Genomic DNA, 17,388 nt, shown 5'->3' on the forward strand with positions numbered 1-17,388 from the left:
AACTTCAACGGATGTATTCCGACGTCCGCCCCTATCAGAAGCAACGAACAAAATGAGATTAAGAAAAAAAAAAGCTGTTCTAGGCGCTTCATTCTGGAACCGCGCTGCTGCTACGGACGCAGGTTCGAATCCTGCTTCGGTCGTGGGTATGTGTGATGTCCTTAGGTTAGTTAGGTTTAAGTAGTTCTAAGTCTAGGGGACGGATGACCTCAGATGTTAAGTTGCATAGTGCTTAGAGCCTTTTGAACCTTTTGTTTATTCTCAGTTTTTCGCTTGTTCTCTCTCTCCTGTGGATCTTTATATGTATAACTAGATATCTGTATGAGCCTTGAGTTTGAAATATACAGTTAATTGAAAGTATCTTATGTATCTTTCAAAAATATCTCTCCCCTCACATGATATTTATTTAAAGATAATAATAGCATTGCTGTCGGTTGCCCATCTGGGTGCAAGTATTTCGGTGGCGCTGATTCCGCCATTACGTGTACTAAAAAATATTTCAGTTTTTGCGAGCTTCACTCGAACGGAACACAATTCTAAGAGCTTTTATGAATTTTAACAGTCAGTTTTCAATATTAAAGTTAGTTAATGTTTTTTGATTACGAAACTTATTCGGAGATATAACAGCAGAAGGCTTAGGTGAGGCTTAACCTCCGGTTTAAAATATTTTCAGTTGATTCAAAGGATTAGAAGTTTATTCTTAAAGAGATAAAGCTAAAGAAGTTTTTCACAATTATTTTAATAATACGAAGGGCTTGTACCATTCTATCTTTCTGTGTAAAATTAGATTAATTTGCTGGGAAAAGAAATGATTTCATGCTCTATATTATCGCTGAGTTAGTTGCAGAGTGCGTTACTTTGTCATTCATTGAAAGAGAGCCTAACATTTCCATTAATAATAAATAGCTTTTTGCCTGCGTTTTTAGATTAAATCACGCTACGTATATTTAAGACGCATTTTCTCGCGCTCAAAATATACGTGGCGTTTCCAGAAACAATACGCAGAATTTGATCTGCTACATTACATTATCATCGCTGTAGGTTACCAGTCACGCCTGCACTTCCTAATAGATATTTGCCCATATTGGCACATTACGTATGTAGACTGTAAACAGTTTGGGAATGTGGGTCTCACTGGAAGCATGCACGGGATAAGTCCCTGCATTCGTGCTATTCATGTGTGTCCTCGGTGGCTCAGATGGATTCGCCGGTACGGTAACTCAGCGTGTTCGGTCAGAGGGTTAGGAGCCCTCTGTAGTAAAAAAAAAACTGAGCTAATCGATCAACAACGAACTTGTTGACTTACACCTTCTAGAGCACGTTGGGTGGCAAGGGATACATGCGGACGTGCATTGTCCTGTTGGAACAGCAAGTTCCCTTGCCGGTCTAGGAATGGTAGAACGATGGGTTCGATGACGGTTTGGATGTACCGTGCACTATTCAGGGTCCCCTCGACGATCACCAGAGGTGTACGGCCAGTGTAGGAGATCGCTCCCCACACCATGATGCCGGGTGTTGGCCCTGTGTGCCTCGGTCGTATGCAGTCCTGATTGTGGCGCTCACCTGCACGGCGCCAAACACGCATACGACCATCATTGGCACCAAGGCAGAAGTGACTCTCATCGCTGAAGACGACACGTCTCCATTCGTCCCTCCATTCACGCCTGTCGCGACACCACTGGAGGCGGGCTGCACGATGTTGGGGCGTCAGCGGAAGACGGTCTAACGGTGTGCGGGACCGTAGCCCAGCTTCATGGAGACGGTTGTGAATGGTCCTCGCCGATACCCCAGGAGCAACAGTGTCCCTAATTTGCTGGGAAGTGGCGGTGCGGTCCCCTACGGCACTGCGTAGGATCCTACGGTCTTGGCGTGCATCCGTGCGTCGCTGCGGTCCGGTCCCAGGTCGACGGGCACGTGCACCTTCCGCCGACCACTGGCGACAACATCGATGTACTGTGGAGACCTCACGCCCCACGTGTTGAGCAATTCGGCGGTACGTCCACCCGGCCTCCCGCATGCCCACTATACGCCCTCGCTCAAAGTCCTGTCAACTGCACATACGGTTCACGTCCACGCTGTCGCGGCATGCTACCAGTGTTAAAGACTGCGATGGAGCTCCGTATGCCACGGCAAATTGGCTGACAGTGACGGCGGCGGTGCACAAATGCTGCGCAGCTAGCGCCATTCGACGGCCAACACCGCAGTTCCTGGTGTGTCCGCTGTGGCGTGGGTGTGATCGTTGCTTGTACAGTCCTTTCACAGTGTCTGGAGCAAGTATGGTGGGTCTGACACACCGGTGTCAATGTGTTCTTTTTTCCATTTCCAGGAGTGTATTACATGATATGTCCATTTTTACACGTAGGTTATGATTTCACATCTAGTTATACATTTAAAAACAGTTTCTTGGCTTTTTTTTATGAAATGGAAGGTACTTACTGGTAGCTTCTAATACACTGCATCCAAGCAAACTGCTTTTAGCTTTTTCACTTATGGCAACCAGATGGACATCACTGTAAGTGCCATCTTTTTAATATAGAGTTTCATTTCTTTTTCTAAGTGTTCCAACATTCTCAGTTTTCTGCATTCAACTGTTTTGTGAATATGTGAGTGTGCGTGCGTGCGTGTGCGTGTGTGTGTGTGTGTGTGTGTGTGTGTGTGTGTGTGTGTGTGTGTGTGTGTGTGTGTCTGTGTCTGTGTCTGTGTGTGTGTGTGTGGGTGGGTGGGTGTGTATTAGAGAGGGAGAGAGATTTCTTTTTTTTTAAATAATAATTAATATTATTATTGTATTTTCCTGTATATGCTTATGAGAAGGATCAGACGTGTAATCATTTGTTGGGATTTCTGTCTATCATATGATCAATCAGCGTAAACAGTGAAAATTGAGAATGTTGGTAACACTTAGAAAAACAAATGAAACTCTGTATTAAAAAGATGGCAGTTACAGTGATGTGTAACGTAAACAGTGAACTGCAAGTGAAGTGTAAGATGTCCACCTGGTTTTCAGATGTGAAAAAGCAGTTTGCTTAGATGCAATGAATTAGACGTTACCTGTAAGTACCTTTCCATTTCATAATAAAAAGCGTTAAGGAACTGTTTTTTAAATCTATAACCTAGATGTGAAACCATAATCTACGTGTCAAAATGGCAATTGAATCTCAATGTAGACAAGTGTAATTTGCTGCGAATACATAGAAAGAAAGATCCCTTATCATTTAGCCACAATATAGCAGGTCAGCAACTGGAAGCAGTTAATTCCATAAATTAGCTGGGAGTACGCATTAGGAGTGATTTAAAATGGAATGATCGTATAAAGTTGATCGTCGGTAAAGCAGATGCCAGACTGAGATTCATTGGAAGAGTCCTACGGAAATGCAATCCGAAAACAAAGGAAGTAGGTTACAGTACGCTTGTTCGCCCACTGCTTGAATACTGCTCAGCAGTGTGGGATGCGTACCAGATAAGGTTGGTAGGAGAGATAAAGAAGATCCAACGGAGAGCAGCGCGCTTCGTTACAGGATCATTTCGTAATCGGAAAAGCATGACGGAGATGATAGATAAACTGCAGTGGCTCTGCAAGAGAGACGCTCAGTATATCGGTACGGGCTTTTGTTGAAGTTTCGAGAACATACCTTCAACGAGGAGTCAAGCAGTATGTTGCTCCCTCCTAGGTATATGTCGCGAAGAGACCATAAAGATAAAATCAGAGAGATTAGAGCCCTCACAGAGGCATACCGACAATCCTTCTTTCCGCGAACAATACGAGACTGGAATAGAAGGGAGAACCGATAGAGGCACTCAAAGTACCCTCCGCCACACGCCGTCAGATGCCTTGCGGAGTAGGGATGTAGATGTAGATGTAAAATGGAGAAATTACGTATTTTTAAATGCGAACTTTTTAGGTTAGGCTTTACCGTGACTGTTACTGACATTAAATGAAACAAGTTTACTGTTACCAATCACCGTTTTATTTATTTCCACGACGCGTTTCGAAGGTTTAAACCTCCATCATTGGGTGGATTTACATTAGTTAGTATGATATTTGTGTGTGTGTTGTGTTAAGATTTTTGGAGGAACTTGTGGCACTGCCTAGTGGAGAAACAAGGCACTATTTCAGAACATGGTTTAGGATTACTTTGACAAAAAATTAAACTGATATCTAATGGTAAACGTTAAATAAGTAAACTACAGTAACTCCAGTGGTCACAGGTTCCTTTTGCTGTCGTAACACATCACACGTATACTGCCACATTTGTAAACAAATATGGCGTCTAGAATCAGGTGCGTGCAAGGTTCATATAGCAGAAGAGAAAGCATAATCGCAAAGTGTAAGAAAATACTTCGTAACAACATTATTACAGAATAATTGTTTAAAGCATTTGGAGGTGTTTGTTTTGAGGTGTCGAATATATGTGTGGGTACTTCAGGTGGTATATAAATCCAATTTTGACAAGTTAAATCAGCTAAACATTCGTACTCGTTTATACAATCAGGTGAAATGTTAAACTTCATACTTGTTAATAACAATTACGTGAAATGTTACAGACATGAATTACAATGATCATATTGGCTACAGCAGTAAAATCATACATAGATGACACTCTTTGATCGAGATTAATAAACAGATGTGAGGGGCTGGAGGCATAAGGAGAGGAAGAGAGAGAGAAAGTGTGTGTGTGTGTGTGTCAAAGTAATCCTAAACCATATTCTGAAATAGTGTCTTGTTTCTCCACTAGGCAGTGCCACGAGTCGTAACACAACAAACACACAAATGTAATACTAACTAATCTAAATGCACCCGGTGATGGAGGTTTAAACCGTCGAAACGCGTCGTAGAAATAAATAAAACGGTGACTGGTAACAGTAAACTTGTTTCATTTAAATTACGTAATATTTCAGGACACCAGCTGAAGATGCATTGTAAAAAAAGGCGAAACGCGTCTGGGTGCATAAATAAAAATAAATATTTCGATGTTCAGCATGCAAAAAACGCATTTTCTTTGAAACGACTGTATACAGCTGCTGCGAAAATAGCCACTACAAGAGACGTGTTATAATAATGTCTGCATCGCTACACGGCTGGTTATACAGGGTGTCCGAAAATACTTTCCCTTATTACACAAAGTGATAACTCAGGCTAGAAGTAAGGTACAAATATGAAACATGTATCGAATTGTTTACAACTATCAATTTTTTTTCTGTTTTAGGTTCGCAGTACGTAAGCAGTGGATGAGGTGCAGTGCCCAAGAAGCCATGTTAACCAATCAGGAGAAGGCACAGTGTTTCCTGTGGTACCATGAGACAGGATCACCAACCACAGTGCACACACACTTCCAGACAACATTTGGAAGGAATCCACCTGATGTCAAGAGCATTAAAGCCTGGTATGAGAGGCTCAAGAACACAGGATCGGTAGCTGACCTTCCGAGGTCTGGTCGACCAAGAACCTTAGCAGACAGGGTGGAAGCTGTAAGGCAGTCTTTTCTGCAAAGTCCGAAGAAATCGGTGCGCAGGACCTCACGCGAATTACAGAAGCCAAAGCCGGCCGCGGTGGTCTCGCGGTTCTAGGCGCGTAGTCCGGAACCGTGCGACTGCTGCGGTCACAGGTTCGAATCCTGCCTCGGGCATGGATGTGTGTGATGACCTTAAGTTAGTTAGGTTTAAGTAGTTCTAAGTTCTAGGGGACTGATGGCCACAGCTGTTAAGTCCCATAGTGCTCAGAGCCATTTGAACCATTTGAACAGATGCCAAAAAGCTCTGTCCATGACATTTTACTCAAACGTTTATTGTTTCATGCATACAAAGTGCAAATCGCTCAGGCCTTGTTGCCCAATAACAGTACACGTCGATATGACTTTGCGGTCGAAATGCTATCACGTATTGAGGACGATGATGCTCATCTCAGACGAATTGCCTTTTCCGAAGAAGTGACCTTTTTGGCAGTGGATTAGTGAATCGCCATAATGTGCGCGTTTGGGGTTCAGAAGCCCCTGGCGAGGTCACGAAGTGCAGCAGAGGCAATCCAAAGGTGAATGTTTGGTGTGCGCTATTGCACGATCGAATTATCGGGCCATTCTTCTTCGCTGAGGCTACCGTCACATCTGCAGTGTATCTGGACATGTTGCAACTGTATGCTGTTCCTCAGCTGCTTCAGTATCACCCCGATGTCTCGTTTCAGCAAGACGGTGCACCGCCTCATTGGGGTTTGGACGTCCGTGCCTATCTAGATATGACCTTTCCTGGGCGATGGATTGCTCGTGATGGGCCAACTGTTTGGCCTCCACGCTCTCCTGACATAACCCCATTAGACTTCTCAAGGACGAGGTCTACCGAACACGTGTACCAGATCTTGAAACCATGCGGCGACGGAGAAGCAAAGTCGTTGAATCGATCCCTCCAGTGATGTTGGCTGAAGTGTGGACGGAAACTGAATATCGCCTAGATGTGCTACGTGCTACCAAGGGTGCTCATGTGGAAGTTTACTGATGCGTGAAAAAAAAACTTTGATAGATTGGAAAGAATTAGACACCAGTTTCGTATTTGTTTGTTACTTGTAGCCTGGGTTATCAATTTATGTAATGAGGGAATGACTTTCCGGACACCCTGTATGAGTGGTGTAGGAGAGACAGGTGTTGGTCGCGGCCGGCTGGCGGTCGGCCACCGGCACAGCGGCGTCGGCGGCGTCGGCGTCGGCGGCGTCGGCGTCGGCGTGGCTGGCGACGCTTCTCCGCGGGCGTCCGGGCGTCGCGGCGCCGGCGTCGGCGTCGGCGTCCGCACTGCGGCGCACAAAGCGCCGTAAACACCGACAGCCGGCCGAAGCCAGCTCTGCCGGGCCCCTGCTGTATCGCCACCACTCTACCGATCACCGCATAGCCGCAGCCGTCTTAGCCAATCTGGCCGATGTGGACGTGTTCGACGTGATGTTGTTGCATCCGTCCCTGGGCGCTGCAGGCTTTATTATTTGTAGTTTAACAGTGTTTTCATTCCCGCCACATGGGGTGGACTGCAGAGTGATTTTCCAATAATATGATCTTGGAACTCTTCCATTTTGGTCCGTGTTTGCATACATCATTATAGAACAACAGCTAAACTGAAAAAAATTCCCAGATGTACATATAAATGAAATCTCATCCATCCTTAGGCTAATCACAGAACGCCGGCCGCGGTGGTCTCACGGTTCTAGGCGCGCAGTCCGGAACCGTGCGACTGCTACGGTCGCAGGTTCGAATCCTGCCTCGGGCATGGATGTGTGTGATGTCCTTAGGTTAGTTAGGTTTAAGTAGTTCTAAGTTCTAGGGGACTAATGACCACAGCAGTTGAGTCCCATAGTGCTCGGAGCCATTTGAACCATTTTTTAATCACAGAACAAAGGGTGCAAAAAAGGGCAGCTCGTTTTGTATTATCGCGTTATAGGGGAGAGAGTGTGGCAGATATGGTAAGCGAGTTGGGATGGAAGTCATTACAGCATAGACGTTTTTCGTCGCGGCGAGACCTTCTTACGAAATTTCAGTCACCAACTTTCTCTTCCGAATGCAAAAATATTTTGTTGAGCCCAACCTACATAGGTAGGAATGATCATCAAAATAAAATAAGAGAAATCAGAGCTCGAACAGAAAGGTTTAGGTGTTCGTTTTTCCCGCTCGCTGTTCGGGAGTGGAATAGTAGAGAGATAGTATGATTGTGGTTCGATGAACCCTCTGCCAAGCACTTAAATGTGAATTGCAGAGTAGTCATGTAGATGTAGATGCAGATGTACTTTACTTTCAACAACAACTTCTACTTGCAACAAGGGGGCTTCCCATGGGGTCCCCCATCAGTGGAATCTTAGTCAACACTTTCTTGCACCATATAGAGAACACAATATTCAATAACATTCTAAAACAAGGAGCGTAAAAAATAATCTATTGATACCGGTATGTGGATGACATGACCTGTCTCGTAGATGAAACACATACAGCTACACGGTAACATCAACACAGTACACCCACAAATCCACTTCACAATGGAAATAGAAAACAACAAGAAACTAAATTTCTTGGATCTTACAACCAGAAAACCCACATCCACAAGCTCTGTTATCTACAGCTCATCCAACCACCCGACAGTGCGTAAATATGACACATGCTCCACAGGATAAACAGAACACCTCTTAAACCACAAAACTGCACACAGAAATTAAATATAATCAAACAAATTGCTGTTGAAAACGACTACAAAACACACATCAAAAACAAACTCAACAACAAGGTAAAACGGAAACATCCATTACACACAGACAACACAGCAGACTACACCACTTCATAAAAAAAGAGAGGGATGGTACACACTAACATTGTTGTTGTTGTTGTGGTTTTCAGTCCTGAGGCTGGTTTGATGCAGCTCTCCATGGTACTCTATCCTGTGCAAGCTTCTTCATCTCCCAGTACCTACTGCAACCTACATCATTCTGAATCTGCTTAGTGTATTCATCTCTTGGTCTCCCTCTACGATTTTTAGCCTCCACGCTGCCCTCCAATACCAAATTTGTGATCCCTTCATGCCTCAGAACATGTCCTACCAACAGGTCCCTTCTTTTTGTCAAGTTGTGCCATAAGCTCCTCTTCTCCCCAATTCTATTCAATACCTCCTCATTAGTTATGTGATCTACTAATCTAATCTTCAGCATTCTTCTGTAGCACCACATTTCGAAAGCTTCTATTCTCTTCTTGTCCAAACTATTTATCGTCCACGTTTCACTTCCTACGTGGCTACACTCCATACAAACACTTTCAGAAACGACTTCCTGATACTTAAATCTATACTCCATGTTAACAAATTACTCTTTTTCAGAACCTCTTTCCTTGCCATTGCCAGTCTACATTTTATATCCTTTCTACTTCGACCGTCATCAGTTATTTTGCTCCCCAAATAGCAAAATTCCTTTACTACGTTAAGTGTCTCATTTCCTAATTTAATTCCCTCAGCAGCACCCGACTTAATTCGACTACATTCCATTATCATCGTTTTGCTTTTGTTGATATTCATCTTATATCCTCCTTTCGAGACACCGTCCATTCCGTTCATCTGCTCTTCGAAGTCCTTTGCACATACAATAACAAAATATCAAATGGGACTATGGGACTTAACATCTGAGGTCATCAGTCCCGTAGAACTTAGCACTGCTTAGACCTAACTAACCTAAGGACATCACACACATCCATGCTCGAGGCAGGATTCGAACCTGCGACCGCAGCAGTCGCGCTGTTCCCGACTGAAGCGCCTAGAACCGCTCGGCCACCGCAGCCGGCTAACAAAATATCACGTAGAATAGGAAACATCTTGAAAAAGCAAGGGATTCCAGTAACATTCAGAACAAGCAATACAGTTCAGAAAAGACTAAGACCAGTCAGAACATCAACTCACTTGCAACTCCTGTGAGGCCCCACTAACAAGCAGACATTTCCGAATGAGGTACACAGAGCACATGAGAGCTCTAGGAAGTGACAGCACATATTCAACTTTTGCAAAACATCTAATGAACAAAAACTATAATCCCACTAATATGGAAAACGATCAACGCATTCTGAGAAACACCAACAGTATATACCGACAATTAACAATAGAAGAAAATTACTTCATACAAAAGGCTATACTCGAAGAGAAAAATGTAATAAATGAAAACACAATACTCTGCAACAACACACTCTTTACCGCTCTGAGAAAACTGACCAAGGGCACGGAACAGAAAGCAAACAGACGCAAGAGACCACACACAAAGACATAAATAATGAACTGAAGTCGTCGTAATTCGCGCTACAGTTTATCATAGCCTTTCTCGCCACATGCGATACGTCTCTCGCGACACACGCGAACAGCAAGATGGTGTAATATTCTGGATCAGAAACAAAGTGCTAAAGTTTTGTTTTTCTGTGTAAAAAGCAGCCACACACCATCCAACGAACGTGAGTACACGAATATCTAAGCAACAGCTCATTACACACCAAATAACTGGTTTCCACAACACTACCACAACACTGCCACAACCCCCAGTATATACTGCTGACATACGGAGTTTGCCGGCCGCGGTGGTCTCGTGGTTCTAGGCGCGCAGTCCGGAACCGTGCGACTGCTACGGTCGCAGGTTCGAATCCTGCCTCGGGCATGGATGTGTGTGATGTCCTTAGGTTAGTTAGGTTTAAGTAGTTCTAAGTTCTAGGGGACTAATGACCACAGCAGTTGAGTCCCATAGTGCTCAGAGCCATTTGAAACATTTTTTTTTTTTTTTACATACGGCGTTCACCTTTCAGTATTTGTTTACTAACAGCCGCTCACATGGTTGCAGATGACATGATGTTCGCTAAGTAAAAAGACGGCAACAAATAAAAAGAGCACAGAAAATGTCACAAACAGCGCCAATAATTGCTTAAAACATGCTGTAACATACAATAAGGTAGTATGAAAGTATCAATAGAAAACTATATTTCAAAAGATTAATTGTAAAAATGTAATAATGTTTTACTGTGTTTGTATAACCATGCCATTTCCTGCATGTTTCAGATTTAAAAAATCCACTGATGATGGTGATATTTGTCACCGAAACTAGTTTGGGATAATAAAGAAAATAAACGAATAACAAGGTGTTTTGCATCAAGGCGGACTCAATTTCTGATATTACTGTGGTTTTTTCCAGCGTGTACAAACTCTAGGGATTGATGAATGATAGGATAGGGGCCGGCCGCGGTGGCCGTGCGGTTCTGGCGCTGCAGTCCGGAACCGCGGGGCTGCTACGGTCGCAGGTTCGAATCCTGCCTCGGGCATGGGTGTGTGTGATGTCCTTAGGTTAGTTAGGTTTAAGTAGTTCTAAGTTCTAGGGGACTAATGACCTAAGATGTTGAGTCCCATAGTGATCAGAGCCATTTGAACCATTTGATAGGATAGGGACCGGAAAAGGATCTAGTGAACATATACGGAAATGCGTGGTCTCCATGCTAGAGACCATTTATTCAGTCATACATTTTTACAGAGACTGCGGCGTAATACGCGCTGTACCATGAAGCCATAGTTACAGTATGCATGGGTTTCTCCCAGGTGGCGGTACTGTTCCTCATACGTCACGCCTTAGCGCCCTTTCCTGACATAGTAACTGGTAATACTGTCCGATTCACCTATCTTAGCTCTATCACGTTGCAGTGGATGCGTTGGACACAGTAGTTTCGTATCCGAATCGAGAGATTGCCGACATGGTGATTACTTACGGAAAGGTAAATAGCTACGGGCGGCGGGCAGCAAGGTTGGAGACCTATCCCCACCGACAAAAACCACAGCATTAAGAGTTTCGCCGTTTTGTCCGAGAAAGAGTCGTTTTAGGAAGCAGGGAATCATGGACGACATACCCGAAATTTTCGGACACTACATGTGTACGAAAATGTGATTAACTCTGTGGAAGGCGACCGCCGTGTCGGTACCAGGCAGATGGCCCGTCAGTACAGGGTAAGCCAGACAACCGTGTGGAACGTTCTCCATGGCAACTGTTGCGACCCTTATCACTTACAGCGTGTGAAGGGGTTGATACGACAGACCTTCGACATCGAAAGCAGTTTCGTCACTAGTTTCTTCACCAGGCGACCGCGATTCCGGGATTTGTACCATTCATCCTGTTCACAGATGAGTCCGCCTTTCATAAAAGTCATCTGTGTGACAGTATGCAGAACCGCAGAACCCCCATGGTATGGTGACAGCGAATCATGTGTGGGCCGGGATAGTTGGCGACCGTATTTTGGGACCAGTCTTCCTTCCACGACGCTTAACAGGCCGCAACCATCGGCGTTTCTTGCGGGTCACTGTCTCCCCTGCTGGAAGAAGTGCCATCGATGATTGAAAGGGTTATGTGGCTGGTACATGATGGTGCTCCAGCCCACTTCGCCGTTAACGTCCGGACGCATCTCAAACGTGTCTACCATGGATCGGACGAGAGGGTCCAGTTGCGTGGCCTGCTCGTTCAGCGAGGCTCAATCCGTGCGATTTCTGGTTACTGGGCCATCTCAAAAGCAACGTGTATGCACATCCCATTCCAGATGTGGAAACACTGGAGCAGCGTATTCATGCTGCCTTCGACAGTGTTCGGATGCAGCCTGGTGGATGTGAACGTGTGAGACAGAAAATGCTGTGGCGCGTACACGCATGTGTTGAGGCACATGGAAACCATTTTCAACACACACTATAACTCTGGCTGCGTCTTACAGCGTTTATTAGGCCACAGTCTCTGTAACAATGTATTTGAATAAATCGTCTCTAGCATGGACAGTATGCGTTTCCGGTCTTAAGTTCATTAGACCTTCTTTGTTCCGTACCCTCTCATGGATCAATCCCTAGAGTTTGTACAGGGTGGAAAAAAATCACTAGCAGTGTTCAGTACAACCGGCTTGTATGTGAAAACACTCGTTTACACTCGAGGGAAAAGAGGACGACACGAGATAACCAGCATAACCTATGAACACTGCGTCATTGTTTATTGGCGCTGTAGTCAGAACACAGAATACAATACCGTATGGTTAGAGCCAAGACGCGAAACTATGATACTCAGAGGACTATTTTTCATTGTGGGCGCACTCTTTTTTGACGGCTCCAGAAATGGGGCGCAGGAAAGGAAGAATTTAGATTTATGGTTTTGTAAGTGTGAAATGCGTGGAGGCGGTGCACTTAACACTGAACCGCACCTCCATCTTTCTTAGCATTAGTCCAGAACTTAGCGTCTATGTCGGGTGACGTTTTTCGCTGGCTTCTCATTATAACTGAGAAGCAAATTTCAAAGCAGATTGCAAATTACGAATGGCTAATAAAACCAGAAGGAAGACTAGCATTTACACTTTGGTTAATGGCGACCGGAGAAAAAAAAAAGGTTCAAATGGCTCTAAGCATTATGGGAGCTAACATCTGAGGTCATCAGTCCCCTAGACGTAGAACTACTTAAACCTAACTAACCTTTTGGACATCACACACATCCATGCCCGAGGCAGGATTCGAACCTGCGACCGTAGCAGCCGCGTGGTTCCAGACTGAAGCGCCTAGAACCGCTCGGCCACAGCGGCCGACTTTAGACTGGAGACATTTACATTAGTACTGCTATACTGACAAGGGAAGACCTCGACGCTGGTACCGCCGATTTATTTCAAACTTTGTACACCTTTAGTAGGCTATTAAAACAACATAATGTGCAAGTAGCATGGTGCACAGCTCCGGAAATACGGAGAAAATTACAAGAGGTATTTTACCGGTCTATTATGAACCTGATGTAGCTGCGCGTAGGCGCGGGAGGTCGGCCTTCGTAGTGGTCACGTGATGTACTTGCTTCGGCAGTACACGTAGTAAAATTACAACGATACAGAGAAGTTTAGCATAGCCCCCTGCGCAAGGATGACACGGAAAATCGAGAAAAAAAAAACAAGTTATTCGCGTTGTAGCTTCGTGAAACGAACGTGGATGAGGCGACGATTCGACTCTCTCAAACTTAAATTTTAACCTTTTTTTTTTCATCGCTGCTTGGTGGTTTTGGGGGAGGAGACCAGACAGCGAGGTAATTGGTCTCATCGAATTAAAGAAGGACAGGGAAGGAACTCGGCCGTGCTCTTTTCTAAGGAACCATCCCGGCATTTCCGTGGAGCGATTTAGGGGAATCACGGAAAACCTAAGTCAGGATGGCCAGACGCGGAATTGAACCGTCATCCTCCCGAATGTGAGTCCAGTGTGATAGCCACTGTTTTAATTTGTATTATACTCTTCTGGAAATTGAAATAAGAACACCGTGAATTCATTGTCCCAGGAAGGGGAAACTTTATTGATACATTCCTGGGGTCAGATACATCACATGATCACACTGACAGAACCACAGGCACATAGACACAGGCAACAGAGCATGCACAATGTCGGCACTAGTACAGTGTGTATCCACCTTTCGCAGCAATGCAGGCTGCTATTCTCCCATGGAGACGATCGTAGAGATGCCAGATGTAGTCCTGTGGAACGGCTTGCCATGCCATTTACACCTGGCGCCTCAGCTGGACCAGCGTTCGTGCTGGAATTGCAGACCGCGTGAGACGACGCTTCATCCAGTCCCAAACATGCTCAATGGGGGACAGATCCGGAGATCTTGCTGGCCAGGGTAGTTGACTTACACCTTCTAGAGCACGTTGGGTGGCACGGGATACATGCGGACGTGCATTGTCCTGTTGGAACAGCAAGTTCCCTTGCCGGTCTAGGAATGGTAGAACGATGGGTTCGATGACGGTTTGGATGTACCGTGCACTATTCAGTGTCCCCTCGACGATCACCAGAGGTGTACGGCCAGTGTAGGAGATCGCTCTCCACACCATGATGCCGGGTGTTGGCCCTGTGTGCCTCGGTCGTATGCAGTCCTGATTGTGGCGCTCACATGCACGGCGCCAAACACGCATACGACCATCATTGGCACCAAGGCAGAAGCGACTCTCATCGCTGAAGACGACACGTCTCCATTCGTCCCTCCATTCACGCCTGTCGCGACACCACTGGAGGCGGGCTGCACGATGTTGGGGCGTGAGCGGAAGACGGCCTAACGGTGTGCGGGACCGTAGCCCAGCTTCATGGAGACGGTTGCGAATGGTCCTCGCCGATACCCCAGGAGTAACAGTGTCCCTAATTTGCTGGGAAGTGGCGGTGCGGTCCCCTACGGCACTGCGTAGGATCCTACGGTCTTGGCGTGCATCCGTGCGTCGCTGCGGTCCGGTCCCAGGTCGACGGGCACGTGCACCTTCCGCCGACCACTGTCGACAACATCGATGTACTGTGGAGACCTCACGCCCCACGTGTTGAGCAATTCGGCGGTACGTCCACCCGGCCTCCCGCATGCCCACTATACGCCCTCGCTCAAAGTCCGTCAACTGCACATATGGTTCACGTCCACTCTGTCGCGGCATGCTACCAGTGTTAAAGACTGCGATGGAGCCCCGTATGCCACGGCAAACTGGCTGACACTGACGGCGGCGGTGCACAAATGCTGCGCAGCTAGCGCCATTCGACGGCCAACACCGCCGTTCCTGGTGTGTCCGCTGTGCCGTGCGTGTGATCATTGCTTGTGCAGCCCTCTCGCAGTGTCCGGAGCAAGTATGGTGGGTCTGACACACCAGTGTCAATGTGTTCTTTTTTCCATTTCCAGGAGTGTATTTGAGAGGTAATATAACAAAAAAAAACGACGTGTATTTGCATGAAGTCTGAATTTATGTTTTCCATGTATGTATGACAAATACCATCTTGTAACGTCTGATGTCGAGAGGACATCCGACGAGTAATTGCACGTTACTCTTGTGGTCTTGCACATTGTGACGTACTGTATTACTGATTGTGAATAACTAGGGGCGGTGGTAAGGGGGGGGGGGGGGAGCTGTGGGGGCTATAGTTCCCCCCCCCCATAGAGTACTATATAACACTGGATAAAATGACTTCAGAAAGCGCCGAATATATTACTGCAACAGATTAAAGGTTTTTTTTTATAATTTTGCAACAATATAGGCTGCAATGTAGTCCAAACACATTTTAACAAAAGAATAAGAGCGGCAAATAGCTTACTACCTAAATTAATAAATAGCATTTAACTTAAAATAAGCGTCTTATTATTTATTAATACACATTTTTTATCCTGAACTCCAAAGCAGTTTCCAAAAACACCAAATTTTACCAGTTTGCCGGCCGGGGTGGCCGAGCGGTTGTAGGCGCTACAGTCTGGAGCCGCGAGACTGCTACGGTCGCAGGTTCGAATCCTGCCTCGGGCATGGATGTTTGTGATGTCCTTAGGTTAGTTAGTTTTAAGTAGTTCTAAGTTCTAGGGGACTGATGACCTCAGAAGTTAAGTCCCATAGTGCTCAGAGCCGTTTGAACCATTTACCAGTTCGTCGGTAGAGGACCCCAACTCTCCTTTTTTAAGCCATATCCCATTCCTCCAAACCTCCTCCTCCCCAATTACCCCCCCCCCCCCCTTGACGTAATGCTAGAATCGCCCCTGTGAATCAACTCATTTTCATCATTATTTATCGAGGTTCGACTTGGGCTTTCGAAGCCTGTCCCTCGACCTTGAAATAGTAAATAGTCAAATAACTAAACTAAAGTCCATCGGAAAAGCCCTGGGGAGGCCCAACGGCACCGACCGGCCGCCGTGTCATCCTCAGCCCACATGCGTCACTCGATGCAGATATGGAGGGGCATGTGGTCAGCACACCGCTCTCTCGACCTTTTAGGCAGTTTACGAGACCGGAGCCGCTACTTTTAGATGAAGTAGCTCCTCCAGTTTGCCTCACAAGGGCTGAGTGCACCCCGCTTGCCAACAGTGCTCGGCAGACCGGATGGTCACCCATCCAAGTGCTAGCCCAGCCCGACAGCGCTTAACTTCGGTGATCTGACGTGACCCGGTGTTACCACTGCAGCAAGGCCGTTGGCAAATAGTCAAATATGAAATTCACTATAAACGAAAATGCACAAGGGTTGTTTTTCATTATATTACCACTCAAATAGCATATAAATTTTAAAACATGTACGAGGGCGAGTCAAATAGATACCTTAAATTTGTTATAACAAAACGAAATTTTGCGCCGTTAACCTGTAAGTTGGCAAGCGTGCTACATACAGCTTGCAGAATGGCCTGTAGGTGGCAGCATAGTGCTGATGCACACACATCGTCGCGGTATCAGTATAAAGATGGCTGCCCCACTTGCGACTTGCACCAGGGAAGAACAGCGTTCTGTTATTCGATTTTTGCGTAGTGCAGGTGTGAAACCTATTGAAATTCATCGACGCATGAAGGTTCAGTACGGTGATGGGTGTTTGTCACAACACCAAGTCTACGAATGAAGTAGGAAGTTCGCAAATGGTGTGACTTCAGTGGAAGATGCTCCTCGTCCAGGTCAGGCACAACAAGTTGTGACTCCACAGAACATTGCAGCAGCTGAAGCCATAGTGAAGGAAAACCTATGAGTGACAATGAATGACATTGCAGATTAATCATGCATCAGCACACCACATTGTGCATGACGTGCTCCAGTTTCACAAAGTGTCTGCAAGATGGGTGCCACGACAGCTGACTCCTGGAATGAGAGAACGACGTGTTGATGCTTGTGAAGAACTTCTTCGGCGCTTTGAACGTGAAGGTGATGGCTTCCTTGCAAGAATCGTTACTGGGGACGAAACCTGGGTTCACTTCCACCAACCTGAAACGAAGAGAGCGAGCAAGCAATGGCTCTATGCCTCGTCACCAATACCAAAGAAGTTTCGAACAGAACCATCAGCAGGGAAGGTTATGCTGACTCTCTTTTGGGCCTGTAATCAAATCAAAGCGACGTGGACTGCAGTCAGCAGGTGTCCTTTTTCAACATGACAATGCAAGGCCCC

The 17,388-nt window shown here is 45.9% G+C and overlaps 1 non-coding gene and 1 pseudogene across 1 annotated transcript; one reads left to right on the forward strand and one right to left on the reverse strand.

Moving 5' to 3' along the window:
- The first annotated feature begins 13,316 nt into the window (after positions 1–13,316).
- On the forward strand, positions 13,317–13,426 carry LOC126293836 (U6 spliceosomal RNA). Its single transcript, XR_007552361.1, has one exon. It is a non-coding gene; the product is annotated as a U6 spliceosomal RNA (small nuclear RNA).
- Positions 13,427–16,322: 2,896 nt separating this feature from the next.
- On the reverse strand, positions 16,323–16,440 carry LOC126293831 (5S ribosomal RNA; annotated as a pseudogene).
- Positions 16,441–17,388: the final 948 nt, after the last annotated feature.

This window comes from Schistocerca gregaria, chromosome 10, assembly GCF_023897955.1.
Source record: "Schistocerca gregaria isolate iqSchGreg1 chromosome 10, iqSchGreg1.2, whole genome shotgun sequence".
Classification (NCBI taxonomy): domain Eukaryota; kingdom Metazoa; phylum Arthropoda; class Insecta; order Orthoptera; family Acrididae; genus Schistocerca; species Schistocerca gregaria.